The sequence below is a fragment of the Sebastes umbrosus genome, chromosome 19 (assembly GCF_015220745.1).
Source record: "Sebastes umbrosus isolate fSebUmb1 chromosome 19, fSebUmb1.pri, whole genome shotgun sequence".
NCBI lineage: Eukaryota > Metazoa > Chordata > Actinopteri > Perciformes > Sebastidae > Sebastes > Sebastes umbrosus.
This window is the reverse complement of record NC_051287.1, coordinates 18587530-18608787: the sequence shown is the minus strand read 5'-3', so window position 1 is coordinate 18608787 and position 21258 is coordinate 18587530. Positions and strand designations below refer to the sequence as shown.

The following is a 21258-nucleotide window of genomic DNA, read 5'->3' as shown; positions in this document are numbered from 1 at the left end:
ATGTATCATACATTTTCTTGTACATTTCCTGACAGAAAGTATTGCACACCCTATAGCGCTCACCTGGCTTGTTGAGTGTTTGATTCAAAGCAGATTTAAGGGGCAGGAAGCACTTGTGGAGGCGTAAACAAGGCATCAATGCATTAGGCCCTTTCCTTAAGCCACCGCCTAAGGCTGTAGAAGACCTAATCAAAGTGTCAATTACGGGTTTCAAACACAAGACGGACACATTCAGGGCTTGGTTTAAAAGGTTAGTAAAGCCCCTGTAGATAAGTGTGTGCGCTTGCGCTCTTTGGCCCGTCCCCGCCTTCTACACACATTTGAGAAACAATACAGCATATAAAGGATTACAAACGGGGAGCTTGACATTACACAAAATCAGGAATTACAGCAAATCAACACAGTCAAAGAAAAAAACTGTTGAAAATTAAGTAAAGTTCAAAACATCTGAAAGAATGAAAACCAATATTAAGGGCTATGATATGGACTATTGGTAGAATTTCCCATGTACAGTAACAGTTTATTTGTATACGGTAGCACTTCTCGAAACCAATGTCACAGAGTGCTTTACATAAAGCAGACAATAAAAAACAAATAACTAAGCGGAATAAAACCATCATATAAAAAAAATCCATATGTATAATATATAGGAGGGGAGGGCGGGGGGCGGGGGGGTTCAACACCCTGCAGGTTTTAACGGGCCTTTCTCACAGATGATATTTGAAATAAAAAAGAAAATCAATGATGGCTGACTTCCATTTAGCTGCTTCAGTTTCAGGCTCCTGGTATCGTGCATGCTGGCTCACTGTCACTCTCTTGTGACTTATTAATGAGACTCTTGAATCAAACAGAGCTTTTATTAATGTTATTAGTAAAACCTATGTTTCTCCTACAAGTCAAAATGTCTGCAGTGAAATAGGCCTATTCCGTGTGATTTCACTTACACGTTCTTTATCTGTCCTTAAAGGAGTGCTATCAGTAGGTGGTGGTTGGAATGAAAACCTAAAGAAAGTAACAAGAAGATCGTGATTTGTGTCATGGAAACAGCCAATAGGTTCCTGTCTGGTGTTAGTATTGGTTATAGATACATTATGGGTTAACAGCTCAAAAATGTTACTCTTTAAAGGGGACATATCATGCTCATTTTTAGATTCATACTTGTATTTTGGGTTTCTACTAGAACATGTTTACATGCTTTAATGTTAAAAAAACACATTATTTTTCTTATACTGTCTGTCTGAATATACCTGTATTCACCCTCTGTCTGAAACGCTCTGTTTTAGCACCTGGCCAAATCCCAATGTCCCCCCTAAGGCCTTAAGTCCTGAACCCTCAGTGACTTGACTGACGTCACCTGGTAAATAAGATAAGATAAGATAAGATAAGATATTCCTTTATTAGTCCCGCAGTGGACGGTTGAGTGCGAGAGGTTGCAAGGGCTTGAAATGGTCTAAACATGAATGGGACAGCACTTTGCGGCGACATGTCACGTTACCTTGACAACGCCAATTGTGGGTCTTTATTCCACATTTTTTACTGTCGATTTGGATGTTTTCTACGACGTCTTCCAGGCTGTTGCCCTACGAGACTAGAGGTACCTGTCAAAAAAATCAATTTACTTGTTTTTGACAAACTTCATTAATCAAAATTAAAAGAACTGGTTGATGAATAAACCAGATGGGTAATATAGTCTAATGCTTGCATTACTCTGATTTCAGGTGTTGTTTATGTACCATCTTAAATCCTTAAAGTTTCTGTTTAAATTGAATATGCCTGGCCGAGCACCCATGTGCCTTTCTCTTTGTTTACCTTTACACCTCCGGGCTTCCCCGGGTAACCATGGTAACCCTGTGTTTCACATCACAATGCTATGAACTGTGGGTAATTCCCTCAGGCAAAGTCTGAAGAAATGCGGATTTACGGAAAGTTTTCATAAAGGGCTCTAAATGTCTCCGAGAGAGCCCTCATGCACTTGACGATTTGACAGTGGGACAGCCCTAAACCCTCACAGACTTTGCAGGAACACGCCTTAAAGTCTGTGAGTGTGGACATTGGTATTGGGCCCGTGTCTCTTTAAGACCCCCTTCTGAAAAAAAGCCCAGTCCGCTCTGATTGGCTTGAGACAAAAATATGGAGCACCTTTGCAAAGGTAGTTCTCAAGCTGTGGGCGATATATTCTAATGAGCCTGCTTGTGACATAGGAAGGGGGAGCCAAATCTGAACGGCTTGTTGAATCACGTTTTCTGATCCAGGCAGCCCACAAAAAACTGACTGGGTTGTTTTATTTCACAGTTTGTGGATTGGTAGGCACTCCAGATACCCAAATGTATGTGCACAAACCCTGAAAGTGAGTTTTTCATGATATGTCCCCTTTAAAAAGTAACTTAACACTCCTGAAAATCTTGTTTTTGCTGACCTCCAGTGGTTCAACCTCTGTGACATCACTGTTGGGTGTGGTGACAGGGGCCAACCACACCCACGTGAACAGGCTTTCAGCCAGAAAGGGCAGTAAAGCATAGCTTTTTAGCCTAGTGTTTTCACTCTTTAAATTAATAGGGATACGGGATGGAGAGTTTGCAGTAGATGCAACCTTATTTCTAGTTCATCACATCTCTTTCCATGTCATGTAGGGACGATTCAATACATTTCAAGTTCCTGTGAATTCGAGGGAAAGCTCGTCATCCAATGTGCTGTAGGGTGAATGTGTGTTGGATTCAATTTCGTACATGACGTCAAACCATTTAATCCATTTTCCGTAAAGGAAAAGGTTTGGATCCGAGCAGAAAAACGGAGAGAGCAGAACAGAGAGGCACAGACTGATATTGTGTTGGTTAATGTAATAAAGACTGTTAGTCCCTGAGGCAGTGATGTGTGTGTCTCTGGCCTTCATGTCTTCTCTTTCTCTCTATGTGTCTATCTTTTACACCAGCGCACTTCTACCTCTCTACCAGTCTGTCTCTCCTCTGTCGCACTGCTCTCTCTATTACTGCTGATCACCCTCTCGCACTCTGCTTCCTGCCGTCCCATTTCTCTTACATGCACACCGCTACGTGATGTGTCAGCAAACATAAACGCTGTAAAGTCGACTGTGATCCGGAGGGAATGACGGAGAACGAGGGGGGTGTAGAACGGGGGATGGGTGGGGAAGAACAGATTTAGGCAGAAAGTGATGGTTCTTTGTGTAATCATGTCTGTTTGTGTGTGTGTGTGTGTGTGTGTGTGTTTATGCAAAAAAAGCCTGGGGGTCTATCTGACATTATCCTGCCTAGAACAATCCAGATATTGCCCCCCAAACTTTCCCATCATGCTTTGCTTTCAGTTTGGGAGAAGCTGCATGCATGGACGCACAGATACCAAAATAATTAAGAATTTATGCGACAAATGATCCATAGATTATGAACATTGATTTATGTTTTCTTGTATGCATGGTTTGCATTGCATTTAGGGTCTGATTGCATTAGATTACATGTTCAGCCTAATATAAAGCAATATTGTCTAATAGTCCTGCAACATGTTCACCTTTTACAGAAGCTGCATCAGAGATACATTGACCGTTTTAGAGACCTATGTTCTTTTGTATTAATTTATAGGATTGTATTTGTTTTCAGGTTTGCTAAATAATGTACATTGTCTATTTATATGCAGCATTGTTGGTTAGTAATACAGAATCTGTCTTAGGTTGAGGCCTATGTAACATCTGCATCGTGGCCACAAGAGGTAATTACAGGAAAATGGTAAATGTTAAAATGTAATGTAACAGAATCACAAGAAGTATAAAGCCAGCAGGTTACACAGCAATATCTATCTAAATTTTAGTGGATAGTCATCATAATACAGACCAAATAAGGCTGTAACAGTTGCCCCGTTTCCACTACAGGAACTTTCCCCCAGAACTAGGAACCTTTTGAAGAACTCATTGCGTTTCAAACACAGGGACCAGGGTCTAAATTAAGTTCCAGGAACATTTTTACGGGGCCTTTTTTCCCCCAAAAAAAAGGCGTGGCTGCTTCAACGGCTTCAACTTGTGTACCGCTTCATTCATAAACAAAGAAGTACGGTAACACTTCATTTTACAGGTCCGCAAATTTCATGGTAATTAGGTGGTAATTGGCAAGTAACCTATTTATCAATGCAAGTAAAATTGATCGAAAATTACTTTATTATAGACATTATTTAATTATTATGTTCCGCTATTTCCCAAGAGCTGGTAATTTATTTAATACATTTCCAGGAAAATAAATACAAAGTTAATTGATATGCTGTATTTCCATGTCTGCTGATAAATAGATAATAATTAGCAAATAACTTATTTGAAATTTCTTTAAAAAAAACTGAATCATTACATTACTACCAGATTACATTTGTGTAGACAAGAAGTCACACAATGGTGAGATTTGTGCCTGATCTGAAGTGTCTTCTAGTGTTGGTTTTCCACCTCCGATGAAGAGCAGCGCACAGGGCTCATTATATGCAATTTTAGCATACAATTATTAAATAATGTTTATAATAATGTAAGTTTCGATTAATTGTGAGGTAAATATTGGGGTAATTTGGCAGACATTTCAAATAGGTTACTTGCTAATTATCACCTATAATTACCATGAACTTTTGCGGACCTGTAAAATGAAGTGTTACCGTAAGTACTCTAGTATAAATTTAGGACCATTTCAGGACAAAGGAAGAACATGTTTCTTTGTTTCTAGTAAAACCTGAGTGTATTGAACTGAGCAAAGGTGTGTTGTGTTGCTTATGAATTCAACATTTCTGCAAGAAAGATAGTGTTGTTTTTTCTTTGTAAAGTTGCATAGCCTCAATTTAAGCTGTGAAAAATTCCTTACAAGTTTGCAAAGCACCAAAACCATTCTACATCATTGTAGTTAACTTGGTCTGGGACCCCAGGACAGTTGTCCACTTTACCTGTTTGGTAAACCAGCTTTAACAAAAAAAGATTGTGCTCAATTGCAGTGGTTGATGTTATTGTGTACACACCTGTTCATTGATGATACAATAAAAGCTTAATTTAAATTCTCCCATTACTTTTATTTGAATCTTATGAGGTGCCTCTTAGCCACTCTGACACACCTTACCCGGCATGCATGTACACACACACAGAGAGAGAAAGAGAGAGAGAGAGAGGAATGTATAAAAGCAGAATTCACCTCAACATGACAAATCCAACCATCTCATTCTCTCCTTATATGAATATTTCAACGCCGCGCACTCTCAAAGTGCACTAATCTCCACTTCTGTGAGTCTGAATAATGAATGCAATAAAAACTCACACCGCTACTCTTTAACGTCGCCTCAAACTGCCCCTCGTCTGATCTGAATGGGAGAGGCGAGGTGGATTGGGTAATTAGGGGAAACGATGAGTGAAGAGTCGGAGAGGAGAAAAAAAGAGAGAGAGGGATAGAGGAAGAAAAATGTAGTGGAACAGTTCATGTTCAGAGGTTGACAAGAGGAGAATACTGTGGCACAAAGAGAGGCACATGAATCACAAGAAAGGGAGTTAAGAAACACATTCAAAGCCATGGACGGATTCCTAATATGTCCTGAAACAGAGACAGAGGGAAAGGACAAAAGGCAGAGGGAGGCACAGAGAGAGAGGAAAAACGATCCAGTTGTGTCCGTCGTCCTAATGGATGTTTTGTTCCAGACAGAGGGACAGTTTGTTTTTCCACCTTGGATGAACCTTGGGCAGAAAGGACAGGTGTAATATTTTAATTATCTTTATAGAGTCGGCTGTCACATTATGCATATAGTTTGGCTGATTAACTGCAGCAACTGTAAGTGGGAAGCTTAATGAATCTGCTGCACCAGCTTCTGGTTTCCAGTGTAATAGGAGAACACAGAGATCTCTCACATTTGTTTTGTTGTTTGTTTGTCTGAGGATCCCTCTTATACTTTTTTTCTGTATTATTTCTCCAGACTTATGATGGGGACTTTTTTAATGCAAGTCATTTTATATTCAGCGTAGATGTGCTTGTGTAAGACTTTGTGGCTCAGAGCTCTTAAAGCAGCAGTATAGGCGAGATTGGAACAAATATGATTTAAAAAAAGTTATTTTTTATAAAACAGTCGCTATATCCTATTTCACAGACTGGAGGAAAAGAACCAATCCGAGCCGAGCTGGAGCCTTGTCGTCTCTGAGCAGCTGTCAGTCACTTGCGAACTCCAATCAAACGGTCAAGAAAGGCATCGCTGATCAAATATGAATCAATATTCTGTTACTGTAACGCCTATTTCTCACCTCAAATGTTTTCAGAAACATCTTGTAGTGTACTGTTTAGCTTGTAAATTGAGAAAGTTTTTGACACCAGCAGCCATGTTGAGATCTGTCGAGGAAATACCAAGCACCGCCCACCAGACGGAGCACAGCCAATAGGAACGCGCTCTCTCTCTGAAATGATCTGTGATTGGCCAAAGTCTCCCGTCACGGAGCTAGATTTTCTAAAGCCTGAAGACAAAGCCATGAGGAGGTGCAGAGTTTTCTTCTCAGAGCACTTGAATTACAATATGCTGAAAGGTTATTATGGATTTTTTTTGTCCAATGATTGCCAGGAAATGTCTGCCTATTGAAGCTTTAATGAATCCGCTGCACCAGCTTCTGGTTTACAGAGATCTCTCCGATTTATGTGATGGTTGCTGTTTGTACATTTGCAGAATTTGTCCCTTTTGAACTTTTTTTCTGTTATTTCTCCAGACTTGTGATGGTGACTTTTTTCATGCAAGTCATTTTATACATTCAGTGTAGAAAGACTGTGTGGATTCTTAAGATTTTTTTGATGTAATGGAAATTTCTAGCTGCTAAAAAACCCAGCACCATTGAATGCCTTTAAGTCCCAACACAGCTCACAGACTTCTGCTTGGAAGTCAAAGGAGACTTCATCCAGCATCTTGTCCCCTCCTCCTCTTCCTCTCCTCCTCTCCTCCTCTCTCCATCTCTCTACTAGCACCCCACAGCCAATCTGAGCCTGTGACTAAAGCGCCATCTCTCAGGCTGCTTGCTTGCTGCACACACTCCAGGCTGCAACCACATCCTCTCTGGGTCTGCAGGCGCTAAATAGGAGCCACCTCTGAATTCAAAGCGCATTTTAAGACGTCGCTCTGCAGGAATCAGAAAAAAGAAAAACGGAAAATACAGCAAATATATAAATCTACAGCAGCAGCCTGTATATTCTCTGGGAGCAAACCAGCTGCAGACACTTTGTAGCCCTGGAGCGTGCAAGAGCAGACTGGACCGGCTTGCTTTCTTTTTCCTCCAAAACATGGGGCGCAAAGAGAGGAGCGCACTGGAGGGAGGGAGGAGATAGATAAATAGATTGGTAGAAAGAAGAAGAGGAAGAGGAAGAAAAAGAAGCCAAGCGTCCATTTGGCTTTGGAGCAACAGCACTACAATAAAAATCTCTGACCTCGACCCCCCTCTGGACAGTGGGAAGCTGGTTGTTGAAATGGAGATGTCGAGATTTTCTCTCATCCTCTATTCTCCTCCTCCTCCTCCTCCTCCTCCAACACACATGCTGCTGCTGCTGCTGCTGCCGAGGCTGATGATGATGGTGATGATGATGATGTTTGCGTAGGAGTGTTTTATTTTGCGGGCAGCGTTGGTTGAACCAGTCTCTCTACTGTTCAAACAACTCCAGACAAAGCTTGTTGTGGATGGAACTGTGCGCGTCTTTCCAGAGATATTATTGTTGTTTTTTTTGGTGCGTTTTTTTCTTGGTGCGTCTTTTTTGGGGTGTTTTTTCAGGTGTCTTTCTGAAAATCTGAGTCTGGAATTGGACAGAAAATGTTTTGCATGACAAGAATGTGTCTGGGAAAGTAGTCTGGCAACAAAGAATATTTTGTGCATATGCTATTTTTTTTTTTTCTCCTTTTAATTAACAACTAAAGAGGATCAGGCCCAGCAGGGTTTTTAATTTTGGACTCAAGTCGAGCTCAATTCGATAGCTGGCACTTGCTGATTACTTTGCTGACATTTGGGGCTTTTTTTCTTCTTCTTGCTATTGGTCTCATTATTATTCAGTGACTGAGATTGACACACAAAGTCCAACCAGCAGAGGTCAGGACCTGCAGCTCCAAGGAGCCACCACTACCCTAGATGTGACCAGGTGAATTCCTCTTATCTCTGAAGGTAAGAGTCACCCTTTAAAGAAAGAAGGTTCTGCTCCATTCACTCCTCCTTATGTTGGATTTTTTTGCATCTGCTTGTTGAGTCATACATGAGAAGTTGGCTGCTTTCTGCTTGTTTGAAAATAGATATGATTAATTGCTGAGACACAGAAAAGATGGATGGATGGATGGATGCTTGAGCTGAGAAGAGTTTCTCGTTTCAGCACCATGGACAGAACCACACTTGTCTTACAGCAGGATATGTGAGGCTTTTCTTATTTCACTATTTCACCCTGATCATTTCTAATTCATTATAGTCCATATACCCAACATTAAGCTTAAATTAAAGCATGTTACAGCAGTGGATCTATATATACAAACAGGCAGATGAGAGATAGATGAGAGGGTAAAGGCGAGGGAGAGGTTCAGATCAGAGCTTTTTGTCTGAACAGACTCGCTGGCTGGCCCGGCTTGCCACATGCTGACAAAAACAGCATGGCTCATGAGCCACAGCTACTGTCACCAACTGTTAGCCATGGTCACATCCAAACTGTTTTGCTCCAGATATTTTTAGGCTGGGTGGAAATGCATCTCAAGCAGCATTAACGAAAAACATTCAACTGAATGGGGTTAAAAATGACAAATTATATTTCAGGCAAGGGAGCACACAGGATGCAACCCACCACCACATGAAGTAATAACCAACCAGCTAGAAGTGTAGCTGTGGAAATTACATTTTGGTATTTAGAGTTGATAAAAAGGGGATATTTGCTGTCTCTAATAACAGCATAGAGGGAGCAGGAAATTGAGCCTGAAAAAGAATTTGCATGTGATGATAACTCCTGACCTCTGTAGTTCATGTGTCTCAAGAGTGATTGGGAATAGTTATGACATAAACCATCCTTCTATGTACAAAAGGTATTATTGGTGTTACAGTAAAGAGATGGAGCTTAAGAGTCTTGGGGATAATTAGCTGAGATGCACTATTTCATACTGCCCAGATTGGAAAATAACATATTGTTGGAAAATATCATAAATGTAATACAGCATCCCTACCTGTTAGAGTATCTCAACTCCATTGTGCTGTTTCAGTCCAAAGTTCAGCACCAGTTCAGACTGTATTGTGCGCTTAAAACTACCAACGGTGGAATAATATTCCTTATTCTCTACTGTGCTTGTGTATCAGCAGACGTCAAGTGGAGTTATTGATTCCCACATGTCTGTTTACCTTAGCTCATCTCCGTAAATGCCTCACCTCTTCCTCATTAACGTTATTAAATGTTTGAGATCTAATCTCATCGGATCCCCAAACCATTCCATACAGATGTGTAGCAAATTCAATAAGAACCCTGAATAAATGAGTGGACAAAAGCAATGCAGATGCATACAGGTGCACAAAGGGTCACTGAACATATGAACAATATATGCTGTGGCCTTCGCAGTCACCATATTTCACTGCTCTCCACCACCACCATCACCACCATCAAAACACCAAATGGCAGAATGGCGTTCATTTCTCCGGTACAGTTGCAGAGAGGCTCTGGGGGCTCGTTGTGTTCTAACACCTTAGATGCTTAGTCTAGGTTTTTTTCCTTTAATTTCCCGGGGGGCACAGAGGGCTGAAGGTTGCACACTTTACTCAGATTGGTACCTGGGAGTCTTCTGCTGTATGTGTGGCTGTTCATTGAGCTGCGATGAATTATGTTGTGATGTCAGTGCTGTTATTTTTCTAAGTCATGCCCCATATGATATGATATGATATGATATGGTACCGTACCGTACCATATCATACCGTCCCCTACGGTACCGTTCCATACTATCCCGTATCTCATCGCATCGCATCGCTTCGTGCCGCGCCGCGCCTCACCGCATCGTATCGTATCGTATCGTATTATATTGTATTGTAACATATAGTTTAAAACGGTATGACGTAAAGCAACTATGGGGAATGACAACTGGGACTAAATTCATGTTGCGGACTGCAAAGAAAACACATTCACACACAAACACACACTGTGCTTTTAGAAGGCCAACAACAATAAAAGACAAGGCAGTACACTCCATATGGTATGGTATGGTATGGTATCGTCCCCTACTGTACCGTACCGTATCGTATCGTATCGTACCGTACCGTACCGTACCATAGCCTATCGCATCGCATCGCATCGCATCGCATCGCATCGCATCGCATCGCATCGCATCGCATCGCATCGTTTAAGACGGTATGACTTAAAGCTAGAATGAGGAATGACAACTGGGACTATTCATTGTTGTGGACTGCGAAGAAAATAAATCCACACACAAAAACACACTGTGCTTTTAGAGGGCCTACAACAATGAAAGACAAGGCAGGGCTTGTGTTCCCATGGCGACTTCCTCAGTGACCCTCGGAACAACCTTGGCCCCCTGGGAGATCAGTCATACTCCCGCGTGCACGCACACACACACACACACACACACACACACATTCAAGTCCCCCTCGGAGCGTGACTATGAGTGACTGTGTGTTTCTCGTCTGCTTGCTGCTGATGCTGGTCTACCAGCCTCTCAGTCATTACAGCAGGAGGGAGACGAGGAGGAGGAGAGGGAGAGAGAGAGAGAGAGAGAGAGAGAGAGAGGGAGTTGAAGGACTAACGGCCGAGTAGGATGGAAGAAAGCAAATTTCAAAGACAGATGGGTGATGAAAAAAAATGAAGAAAGGTGTAGAAGGCATGTAAAATAGGGAGAGAGAGAGGGAGAGGAGGAGGGCAGCTTTAAACGGGCAAAAACCAGCTAAGAGTGAATGCAATTACAGAGGCAGCACTTCCTTTTTTTTCTGGGCATTTAAAGTGTACTCACATATCAGCTTAATTACCTTTTAAAATGCACAACTGGGAGAGGGAGTCATGATAGATCCGCTGTGGTCAGGATAAAGAGGAGGAAGGAGAAGTGGAGTGGATGGATTGAGACTACTGGGGGGGGGGGGAATATGGCCGCCCAATGATCATGTTAAACAGTCACCACCCGTTCCTCCCTTCCTCCACCCGTCTCTCCCCTTCCCCTCCCCCTCTGCACCGCTCTCCGCTCTCCCCCCTTGCAGCCATATACACCCTGACATGCTCACACATCACGCTCACGCACAGATGGGTTCCCACGCAGACACCAACATCACCAGCGCACGTGTTACAGGCGCGAGCACATACGTGCACAAGCCGCTGGTCGGCTGCCCTCATCCCAGTGAGTGATTGTAAAACACTGGAGCTCATTCTGAGGAGTAGAGGGGAGGTTAGGGGAGGCGGGGGGATGAAGAACAGGAAGAGGGTGAGGAGAAAACAGCAGCAGAAGAAAACCTGTGTCCTTCCCTTCTCGTACCTCACCCATGGCAGCTTCATTATCACGTGTGTTTGTGGATTGTCACGCACATGTGTTATAAATAGTGCCAATAATTGTATTAGTTAATATGATAAACAGTGTTTTCTTTTCCCAAGATGGGGCCTAATTTCCATAGTTGTGGCCTTCATTCCCTTACAACATCTTACTCAGCAACTTAATTGCTGAGATCTGGAGAAACGATGACATCACGAGACACACTTCACAATTAGGTCGAGCAAAATGAGCAGTCACAACATCAGACAGGTTGTAAACAAACCTCAGTTTATTCCACTTAAAATGCAACTCGCTCTCATGGGAAGGCGTAGAAATAGCACGACATTACACGGACATTCCGCGTCTGATGACGACGCATTTTAGGCTTTTCGTGTGTCATTTGTACGCCACAAAGGTTGTCCTCGACCAAGGAAATTCTTAGTCGACTAACACTCACACGATTTTTTGACTAATCGATTAGTTGATTTAATCGATCGGTAAAACTGAGTTTCTCCACAAATGATCACTCCAAATCTCAGAGCTTAAAAAACAACGCAACAAAACTACAGTAATGTCTGCAGTTAGGTTGAGGCAACAAAAACACTTAGTTAGGTTTAGGAAAAACATCATGGTTGGGCTTGAAATACGTACGTAAACTAAGTAAAATACGAATGGAAACAACGTAACACAAGTACGAAAAACACGTCACAAACGTCACTTAGGTAACTTACAAAACAAAACACTGGTCTCGAACACTGGTCTCCTGGTTGAATGTCCTGTGTTTGTTGGACTCTCCTGCCCATCATAAGCGTTTTTTCCTGCATTTTATTCCACGTCAGTATCTCTGAGCGTAGCATGTGTACGTGGATGCGTTTACATTGCAGTCAGCATAGACTACATGGCATAGAAATGACACGCCAAAAGTAAGTGCACTAAATGCCTTGTGCATTATCGTGTCATTGATATGCCTTTTCGTGTTAACGGGCTGTAAATGAATTAGTTTGAAGGGAAAGTGGTCAACACATGTCCATGACAGTCAATCATTGCACTAAAAAACTGTTGGCTCACAATCATGGTAAGAAAGCAAGGGATTGACCTCTGTTTGAACTTCTAAATATGTAAGACAATATGATGAAACTGGGAATTTCCTTATTTGGATTTGGTAAAAATGAGTAAAATGTAGGAATGATGGTTAGAGCTACAAAAAAATAAGACTTATATTCTGAAAACGTCGAATTTCCCTTTAAGCAAGTCTGTCTATATGGCCTGTATTTCACACTGAATATAAAGGCAGACGACACACTGCTCAGACTAAGTTTACAATTTGCATTTTGTCCGTATAAGTATAACCCACAATATGCAGTACATTTCAAAGAAGCCTGGGGCCCTTCTCATTACAGACTTTATGGTCCAAAGCCTACACGCTCATCATGGAAGCAGCCAAGTTTAGCGGTATAATGTTGAATCTGAGACTAAAAAGCTGCAGACGTCGACATGGTCCTTTTTGAAAAGTGATGAAGCGGAAAAGAATTTAAGAACAAGCCAGCTCAGCAAGGTCGTGACTTACTCCGCCGCAAGAGTTGGATCGCAACAGAAATGCACATGAGAAGAGAGATTCTCATTCATAAATTCCTCTCTTCCCGATGTGTTGTATCTTATTATGCATCTCTGCAATTCTGCCTGACTGCACTCGTGCTTCATTTTTTTATCAGCTTGAGAGATTAGCATACAAGTGAGTGAGCGGGGGGAAAGTTGCTTCAAGTACAATACGGCTAGAACTTTTAAGCGTAAAACAACCACTCAACAAAACAGAAAAGGACGATGGTAAAATGTCAGTCTGTAATAGCCCTGTCGCCATAGTAACTGGAGACCCGTTCATCCTTTTACACACGCTGCCTCTTGAGCACTGACCATTAGCGCAAACATCCAAACAATAATCAGCTTTTAAAGTATTTCCTTCAAGCATCTTTACGTTTTATCGTCTATCGTCTCATCCTCTGCTGCCTTCTTCTCCGTCTATACTTCTACATCTTCCTCTCCTTTCTTTCTTCATCTTCTCTTGCCCTCTACCTTTTTTCCCCTCTGTTAACTCCCACTAATCACTGCCCCTCATGCTGTCTCTTTCCATCTTGGCCTTCTCTACCATCTTCCCTACCTCCTTCATGTTGACATGCATGTCCGCTGTTGCTCCTGCATGGACTTTTAGACCTTTTAAAAGCACACACACATATGCAGTAGACACATGCAAAGAGTCATATCTATGTATCTGTCTATCCAGTGAAACACTGGAAATATCCTGCATTTGATGTTTTAGTGTCTCTTTCTCTCTCTGACTTTCTCTGGCAGAGCTTTGGTTAAGGTTTTGGCACAAAATATACTTGGTTAAGGTTAGGTAATACGATGGAGTATTAGGGCCATTGTAGGTCAAAAAAAGAAAACATAACATTATAAAGGGAGTAATATTCCAGGAAAAAACTCAGAGATAAAAGTTGTAAATTTACGAGAAAAAAACGTGGATATTCTCTGAGATCTAAGTGGCACATTTACGAGAAAAAACTCACAGATTTGTGAGATTATAAAGTCATAAATTTACACTAAATAAAACGCGGATATTCCCTTAGATTTAAGTGGCTAATTTAGGACAAAAAAAACACAAATTTGCAAAATTATAACATCATAAATTTACAAGGAAAAAAAACGTGGATATTCCCTGAGATTTAAGTGGCAAATTTGCAAGAAAAAACTCACAAATTTGTGAGATTATAAAGTTGTAAATTTACGAGAAAAAATCTGAAAAAAGTGGACTGCAAAACCGTGGTAATGAAAAATATTGGGGTTTTTTTTGTTAAGGAGTCACATCACCTCACTTTGCAAGATTGGATCAACCTCATCACACCACATACAGTATGCCACTGTTAAACACAGCAGAAAAGTGAGCCGCCAAGTATAAAATATATTGTAGCTGACTCTCCATCCATCCATCCATCCATCCATCCATCCATCCATCCATTCTTGTCCGCATATCACGGCTTTGCACTCCGCTATTTCCCCAACTTTTTAATCTCACAAATTTTAGAGTTTTTTTCTTGAAATATTACCCCCCTCCCACAGCTCCAAATATATATATATATATATATATATATATATATATATATATATATATATATATATATATATTTTACCCACAAGGGCACAAATACTGCATCATGAGGGAAAGGTCATGGTCATGGTCAAAAGAAACCACCATAGGAAACAGGATGCAAACAATGGTCTCCTGTGTCACATTAATACCGCCTTTGTTCTTAAAAGACAAGAGTTGTGATTTGCACGGCCACTAGAGGCCTCTGTCAGGTAAAAGTAAACATTTTAGTAATATTTTTTTTTTCGGGTGAGGACAGTCTTTCTACTGTGACTCACATAACTGATGATTTTGTTTGTGCCAATTTTCATGTGTATCTGTGGGTATAATTTCCCACGGTGCATCTGCAGTATGCCACAGTTGTGGGATGATTTCATCAGCGCCTCAGATACGTACTAACGTCTCACTCTCCCGAGACTCTTGTGGGTAGTGTGACTTCTTGTAAATACCACGTTTTGCTTGACATACTCCGCTTTGGATTTGCAAAGTGACGCACAGCGGGATCTATCAATCTCCCGAGTCAGGGGCGCTGTTTTGGCTTGTGAGTGGCGCTGCCGTTCAAAGTGATGTTTTAGAACAGAGCCCTCCCTGAGGCTGGGTACATCAGCTGGACAGACGGAGAGCAAGAGTGGCAGAGAACAGAGAGGGAGACAAAGGCGGCAAAGCAAATGGAAGGAGAGGCTAAACAGACAGCAAGAGAGAGAGGCAGTGGAAAGCAAAAACAAGGGAAAGATGACAAAAAGTGAATGACATGACTGGCAGGGTGCCAAGAATGTTGTCTTTTCTGAGTCGAGTCGGCTCCAAACTTGGAAAAACAAAAGAGTGTTGACTGTGAAGGAAAGCAGAGATATGCCTGTTGTGTATGTTGACACCTCGCCGGTATACAGAGTTTGTGTCCGTATATCAAAATCACCAAAGAAAACCTACAGCTACAGCAGCTCTGTCACATTCATATGAGTGAATGTGTCCCCTGCAAAACAGAAAGGTACAAAATCATGCAACCAATAAAATTTAGTGCATTTCTTCATGTAAAATGCAGCATTTGATCTCAAATTGATCCACTTTGCTGTGAAGCCAAACAGGTCCAGATGTCATCACACACACCAGTGCTACTATTTAGACCCTATTTGCCGAAAGTGCGATACGTCTCCAAACAAGTAGTAGTAATTGTTTACACTACGCACATATTATGTCCTATATTTTGAAGATTATATGAGACGCATGGAGATGTTTCAAGCAGGCGGCAACCTACGGTTCGGAAAAGTGAAGCCAATACCGAAGTGCCTTCAACTTGCATTCTTTCTAATAGCCAGCAGGGGGCGACTCCTCTGGTTGCGAAAAAGAAGTCTGATTGTAAAGAAGTCTATGAGAAATTGACCCTACTTCTCACTTGATTTATTCCCTGAGTAAACATTGTAAACATGAGTTTATGGTCTCAATCACTAGTTTCAAGTCTTCTTCAATACAGCATGATGTTCATTGGAGTTGTCCGTGTTTTCGTCTTAGAACTTTAAGCCTTTCACAGAGTGTTTGGTCACCAAAAAATGTCTTATTCGGCGTTCAGTTGTACTTAGCTCCACTATGTCACTTCTGGTTGCAAAAACACAAGACGACAATGGGCAAAATACTGATCTCAAGACTTCAAAACCATTGTCCACAAACCAATGGTGATGTCACAGCAACTAGGTCCACATCTTATATACAGTCTGTGCTTTCAAGAGACATTTCCATCCCAATTTAACTAAGCTAACCAGTCCCCTACCCAGTGCTGAAATGATATGTGCCATGCTGTTGCTTGGGGAGAGAAAGCAAAGTGAGGAAAGAGTCTAAAATTGGAATGATGTCATTGTCAAGTGTCAAGGAGCAAAATGTAATTTAATGGTGTCTTATCTAATTCAGGAACAGGAAAAGGAATTAAATTTATTTGAGGGCAGCGTATTACCCTGAACAGATCATGTAGCCAGAGGGAAGGTTTGTGTGTGTGCGTGCGTGCACACGCAGTGTATGTCCCTGATTACACTTCTGAGTGTTTTGCAAAAATGTATTTGACTGTCATAGAGGCAGACTCACAGTATCATCTGCTCGGTGTTTGTTAACGTTTTTCGCACCAGGAGGTCCTAACGGAGCTCCGAGTGTCACAACAGTCTGTCTCCTCTGTCATTGCCATTTCTCAGGAGTAGATTTGACTGACACTGAACTTATAAACCGGGAGTGAACCAGAGGCTATACTATTATGATCCTGTTTAGAGTTAGAATAAAATAGACACACCTATGAGATTTAGAGACTATGCATTGCCAAGGGTGAGTGCTGAGGTTTGTTTTTCATCATTGTTATTGTTATTATTTAATATGAGAGAACAAGCAGGGCAGAAAGCTTGCGTGAATACTGTATCTCTCGACAGACTGATATTCTGTCGTAAACAGCAGTTTATTTCTGCAGGGCCCTCAGACTGGAGATGCTGTCGAGTTGCAGCTCTGTTCTTGTCTGTTATATTTATGCGGTGCTAAGCAGGAACGGTAACTACTATTTATGCTATTTAGAGTGAAGTGTGTGTGGAGATGTCGGAATAAATAGTTTCCATCAAATATTGCCTTCTCTGCTCCCCCAAAAGTGACAATAATGTTCTCGCAAACAAATATGTGCACTTGCCTAAACTATGACCTGTATATTAAACAGAGGTCTGCACACATATATTCTCAAGTAAACCTGTTTTTATTAGATGTGCTGGTTGCAATTGTTGCCTGATCACCATGTGCATCTAATGGCCTTGATGCACCAAGCTGACATTCATCTATCCGGTGGCGCTGGGCCATCATTGAGCCTCTGTATAGCAGACCTGGCTGTAGTTTTTGCAGTGTGTCCAACACTGCTGGTGTTAGTCATCAGTGGCTGATTGAGCATGTTGAATTGGCAGCAGAGGCAGTCTGTCTGATACTGTATACATTAGACAGACCCAAGTGTCTAGAACATAGACTATATACATATATATAGATGGAAGCGTCTCCACTTCCTCCCACTGTACAAAAGTGAAGCCAAAATATCCCGGATACTGGAGCTGCCATCTTGAGATTTTGACGTCATTTGGAGCCAGAGTCTGCCGCATTAGCGATCGGGTCACTGGAGCCGCGGTATCGAGATCCCGCCCACACACCTGCTTTAGCCAATCAGGAGTCGAGCACGGCCTCAGCTTGTTAGCGTGAGAACCACCGAGCAGCTACGTTAGCACCACGGTAGCTGTTTAGAAAGAAACAACAACTAACCATAATATCTAACTATATTTGTGATCAAATTGACACATGTTCTATCAAACTGTCTTGTGACGGTTATGGAAAGTTACATCTCCTCCGGCTTCACGACTACTTCACTCAGAGCAGCTGTCAATCACAGCTGTCAATCATGATTGATTGACCAAACTTATCAGAAAAATGACCACTTGAACATACATCAGCGTGATGAGAACTACCTGAAATTACAGAAACCATCTTTGGGAAACATTTTTTTGACATGTACATAAAGGGGGCGGGGTTTATGACGTATACTGCAGCCAGCCACCAGGGGGCAATCGAGATGTTTTGGCTTCACATTTGGGGAGTTGTCATGTCGTCCATCTTTGTATACATATGTCTGTGTGCTCTTTAAAAGAGGACTCTTGTTTAAAGTGATGAAATTTGCCTATCATGTTGAGCCAAAAATAAAGATTATGGTCTATACAGTCACAGCCTTTTAAAAACCCTAAACGTCTATTTCAATGACAAGAGCTGAAGTGCGCTGTGGACACCTTTTTACCGCTCGCATCACTCAGTTTCAGGGCTAAGAACTGCTCTTCAATCCATCAACTGTGAAGTTCAAAGAACTGTAATATCTCTGAGCCAACTTCAGCTCCTGCTGGTGCCAAGATTATAGCCTGTCACACACAGACTAGTGGTATTATTTGCACAGCAGAGGGTCGAGCACGGCATGACAGAGGGGAGGAACAGGAAGTGCAATGGCAGACTGACAAAAATGTGATTATATGCAATTATTTTGAGATGATTTGAAAGTGAAAACTCATTTTTCTTCAACCATTCGGGGGGAAAAAACAATTTTGGAAAAGAAATAATGTACTCGCAGATTGACAGATAGACAGATAGACAGATGACATCCTTTTACAAGATTTCAGAAGCTCAAAATTCGACAGAAAGAGGCATTGTTTGCACCTTACACCACAAGGACAACCTTTGTAAAAAAGTGCAGTGAAATGAGATTGTCTGCAGCTACTTTGCAAGCACACCAATCACATATGTTGGAACATAATATCGCTACTTTGACATGGTTAGAGCCTCTATCTGAGCACTCGTGCTACTCAAAAAAGCATCCTCCTAATGTGATTTTCTCCAGGGGCTTATTACAGCACTATACTGAGAAACAATCCATGTTTTGTTACATTTCTGTACAAAATGATTAGAGATGACTGCCTCCGTCACGGACTCAGGTAAATACAGCTGACAGTTGTAGTAGATCCCATATTGATTATGCACGCTGAAGTACATTAGTCAGAAGAGATTTATAGCTAAGAGGGTAGATTAAAGGAGACTGTGGCTTTGTGAGAACTGACTTATAGAGTTTCTTCACTGGAATATTGAAGAGAGAACACCATTCATTGTGCCTACATGATTGTTTCCTGTTACCTTGTCTCATTTTGAGAAATACTGCAGGTCAAGATCCTCTTTTGAAAATGCTTCATTTTCTACATCATAGTGCCACAACATTCTCAAATATTCCTAAAAATGGATTAGGACTCCAGAGGAAAAATCTAAATAAAAACACTGTCTAAAAATACAGGATGTCGTGGTACAAGGAAGGGCATGCTTCGTCGCTTCCAGTGCATGCACAACGCGTTTAAAGTTACATTACATCAGCATGCAATTTGAACTGGAAGAGCAACGGAGCAAGGTCACTCGGATGGATGAGAGACATTTAGCGAGCTGTGTAATTAAATGAAGAGACCCCCAGGTCACCGTTACGTTTTCTTCAAACGTCCTCATGGTGCTATATTCGCTCTAGCCGAGGGCCATTTTTATGATATATCATCCGCAGTGAGGCACTAATTGCAGAAACGTTTCCCATGCAATACAAGGACACACGAGAGAGGGATCTTTTCTACGTGAGAAAACTAGTTGCTCTGTTTTCTTCATCCACAACCCCAGACTCTCCCACTATCTCCGGCAGCCTTTGGGATTTCCCAGGTGCCTGATTCAAGGTCAGAGTTGGGGGTGAACTAAGCTTGTCAGTGCCTTTCAGTAGAGGGATGAGGTAGGAGTCGAGTACAGGGACACAAAGGAACGGTGGTGAAAGAAATTTTTGTACGCCTGGTGAAATTTTATGCTGGAACAGGGTGAGCAGGAGAATCAAGTGATGCTGAAGTCAGGGTCAGTGCAGCCAGGCAGGATAATATTATGACAAGGCTTAAGGAGGAATTTGTAAGCTTTTTGAGGGGTCTATATTACAGCTTGCATTGAGGCTTAATGGAGATAAAAAAAAACATAAATAAACATCCAGTCAAATCTGTGTTACACCGTTACGTCTCTTTAAGACCCCATACTGAAAAAGCCCAGTCTGCTCTGATTGGCTTGTGAGAAAAATATGGTGCACCTTTGCAAAGGTTGTTCTCAAGCTGTGTGCGATATTCTAATGAGCCTGCATGTGACCCAAATATGAATGGTTTGTTGAATCACATGTTTTCTGATCTAGGCAGCCCACAAGAAACTGACTGGGTTGTCTTATTTCACAGTTTGTGGGTTGGTAGACACTCCAGATACCCAAATGTATGAGCACAAGCAATGAAAAAGTGAGTTTTTTCATGATATGTCCCCTTTAATGTTTAATGTATTGACAGATTGAGATTTGATGCATCTTTTGATTTTGATTACTTTTTGGGTGAATCAATTGAATTAGTATTCTAACATCAATTGCAATTTTGTTTTTATTTAGGATTAAAGATCTACTTGTACTTTTGCAGAATATAAGATTGATACCACTCTTATGTCTGTGCGACAAGTACAGAGCTTGGGTCAGGAGCATAAACTGTATATAAGAAGTGGACGTAGTCAACGTGACGTCACCCATTGGTTATAGACTGCCGTTTTTAAGCCTCAAATTTGGCATTTTGGGCATCGCTACTTGTTTTTTTGCAACCAGAAGTGACACAAGACAGTGTAGCTAAGTACAACCGAACGTTGAATATGCTGTTTTTAGGCGACAAAAATTTTACAATTAACTTTCATGAACTGAAAACACACTGTGACAGGGTTAAAGGTGTAAAATAAAAACACGGACAACATCCAGACCAGACAACGCCGTGGTAGCAACCTGTCAATCACAAGGTAGCCACGCCCTAAAGCATACCTGCTTTATGGTCTATTTGACTCTAAATGGGACCATAATTTACTAAATGAACATCATGCTGTATTGAAGAAGACTTGAAACTAGCGATTGAGACCATAAACTCCTGTTTACAATGTTTACTGAGGTAATAAATCAAGTTTGAAGTAGGCTCATTTTCTCACAGGCGTCTATTCAATCAGACTTCTTTTTGCAACCAGAGGAGTCGCCCCCTGCTGGCTGTTAGAAAGAATGCAAGTTTAAGGAACTTCTGCATTGGCTTCACTTTTTAGGCCTGGGG

The 21258-nt window shown here is 41.5% G+C and overlaps 1 protein-coding gene and 1 long non-coding RNA gene across 2 annotated transcripts in view; one reads left to right on the top strand and one right to left on the bottom strand.

Annotated features, from left to right (window-relative positions):
* Positions 1 to 5298: 5298 nt before the first annotated feature.
* LOC119478526 lies at positions 5299 to 20872 on the bottom strand. Its single transcript, XR_005204462.1, has 3 exons — positions 20680 to 20872; positions 18511 to 18515; positions 5299 to 5309 (listed from the first exon to the last, which is right to left on the bottom strand). It is a non-coding gene; the product is annotated as an uncharacterized LOC119478526 (long non-coding RNA).
* fam163ba (family with sequence similarity 163 member B, genome duplicate a) overlaps positions 6831 to 21258 on the top strand; it is a 31399-nt gene continuing 16971 nt past the window's right edge. Inside the window, exon 1 of the mRNA XM_037753335.1 lies at positions 6831 to 8134. The gene's annotated coding sequence lies outside the window, so the exon portion shown is untranslated. The remainder of the gene's footprint in view (positions 8135 to 21258) is intronic.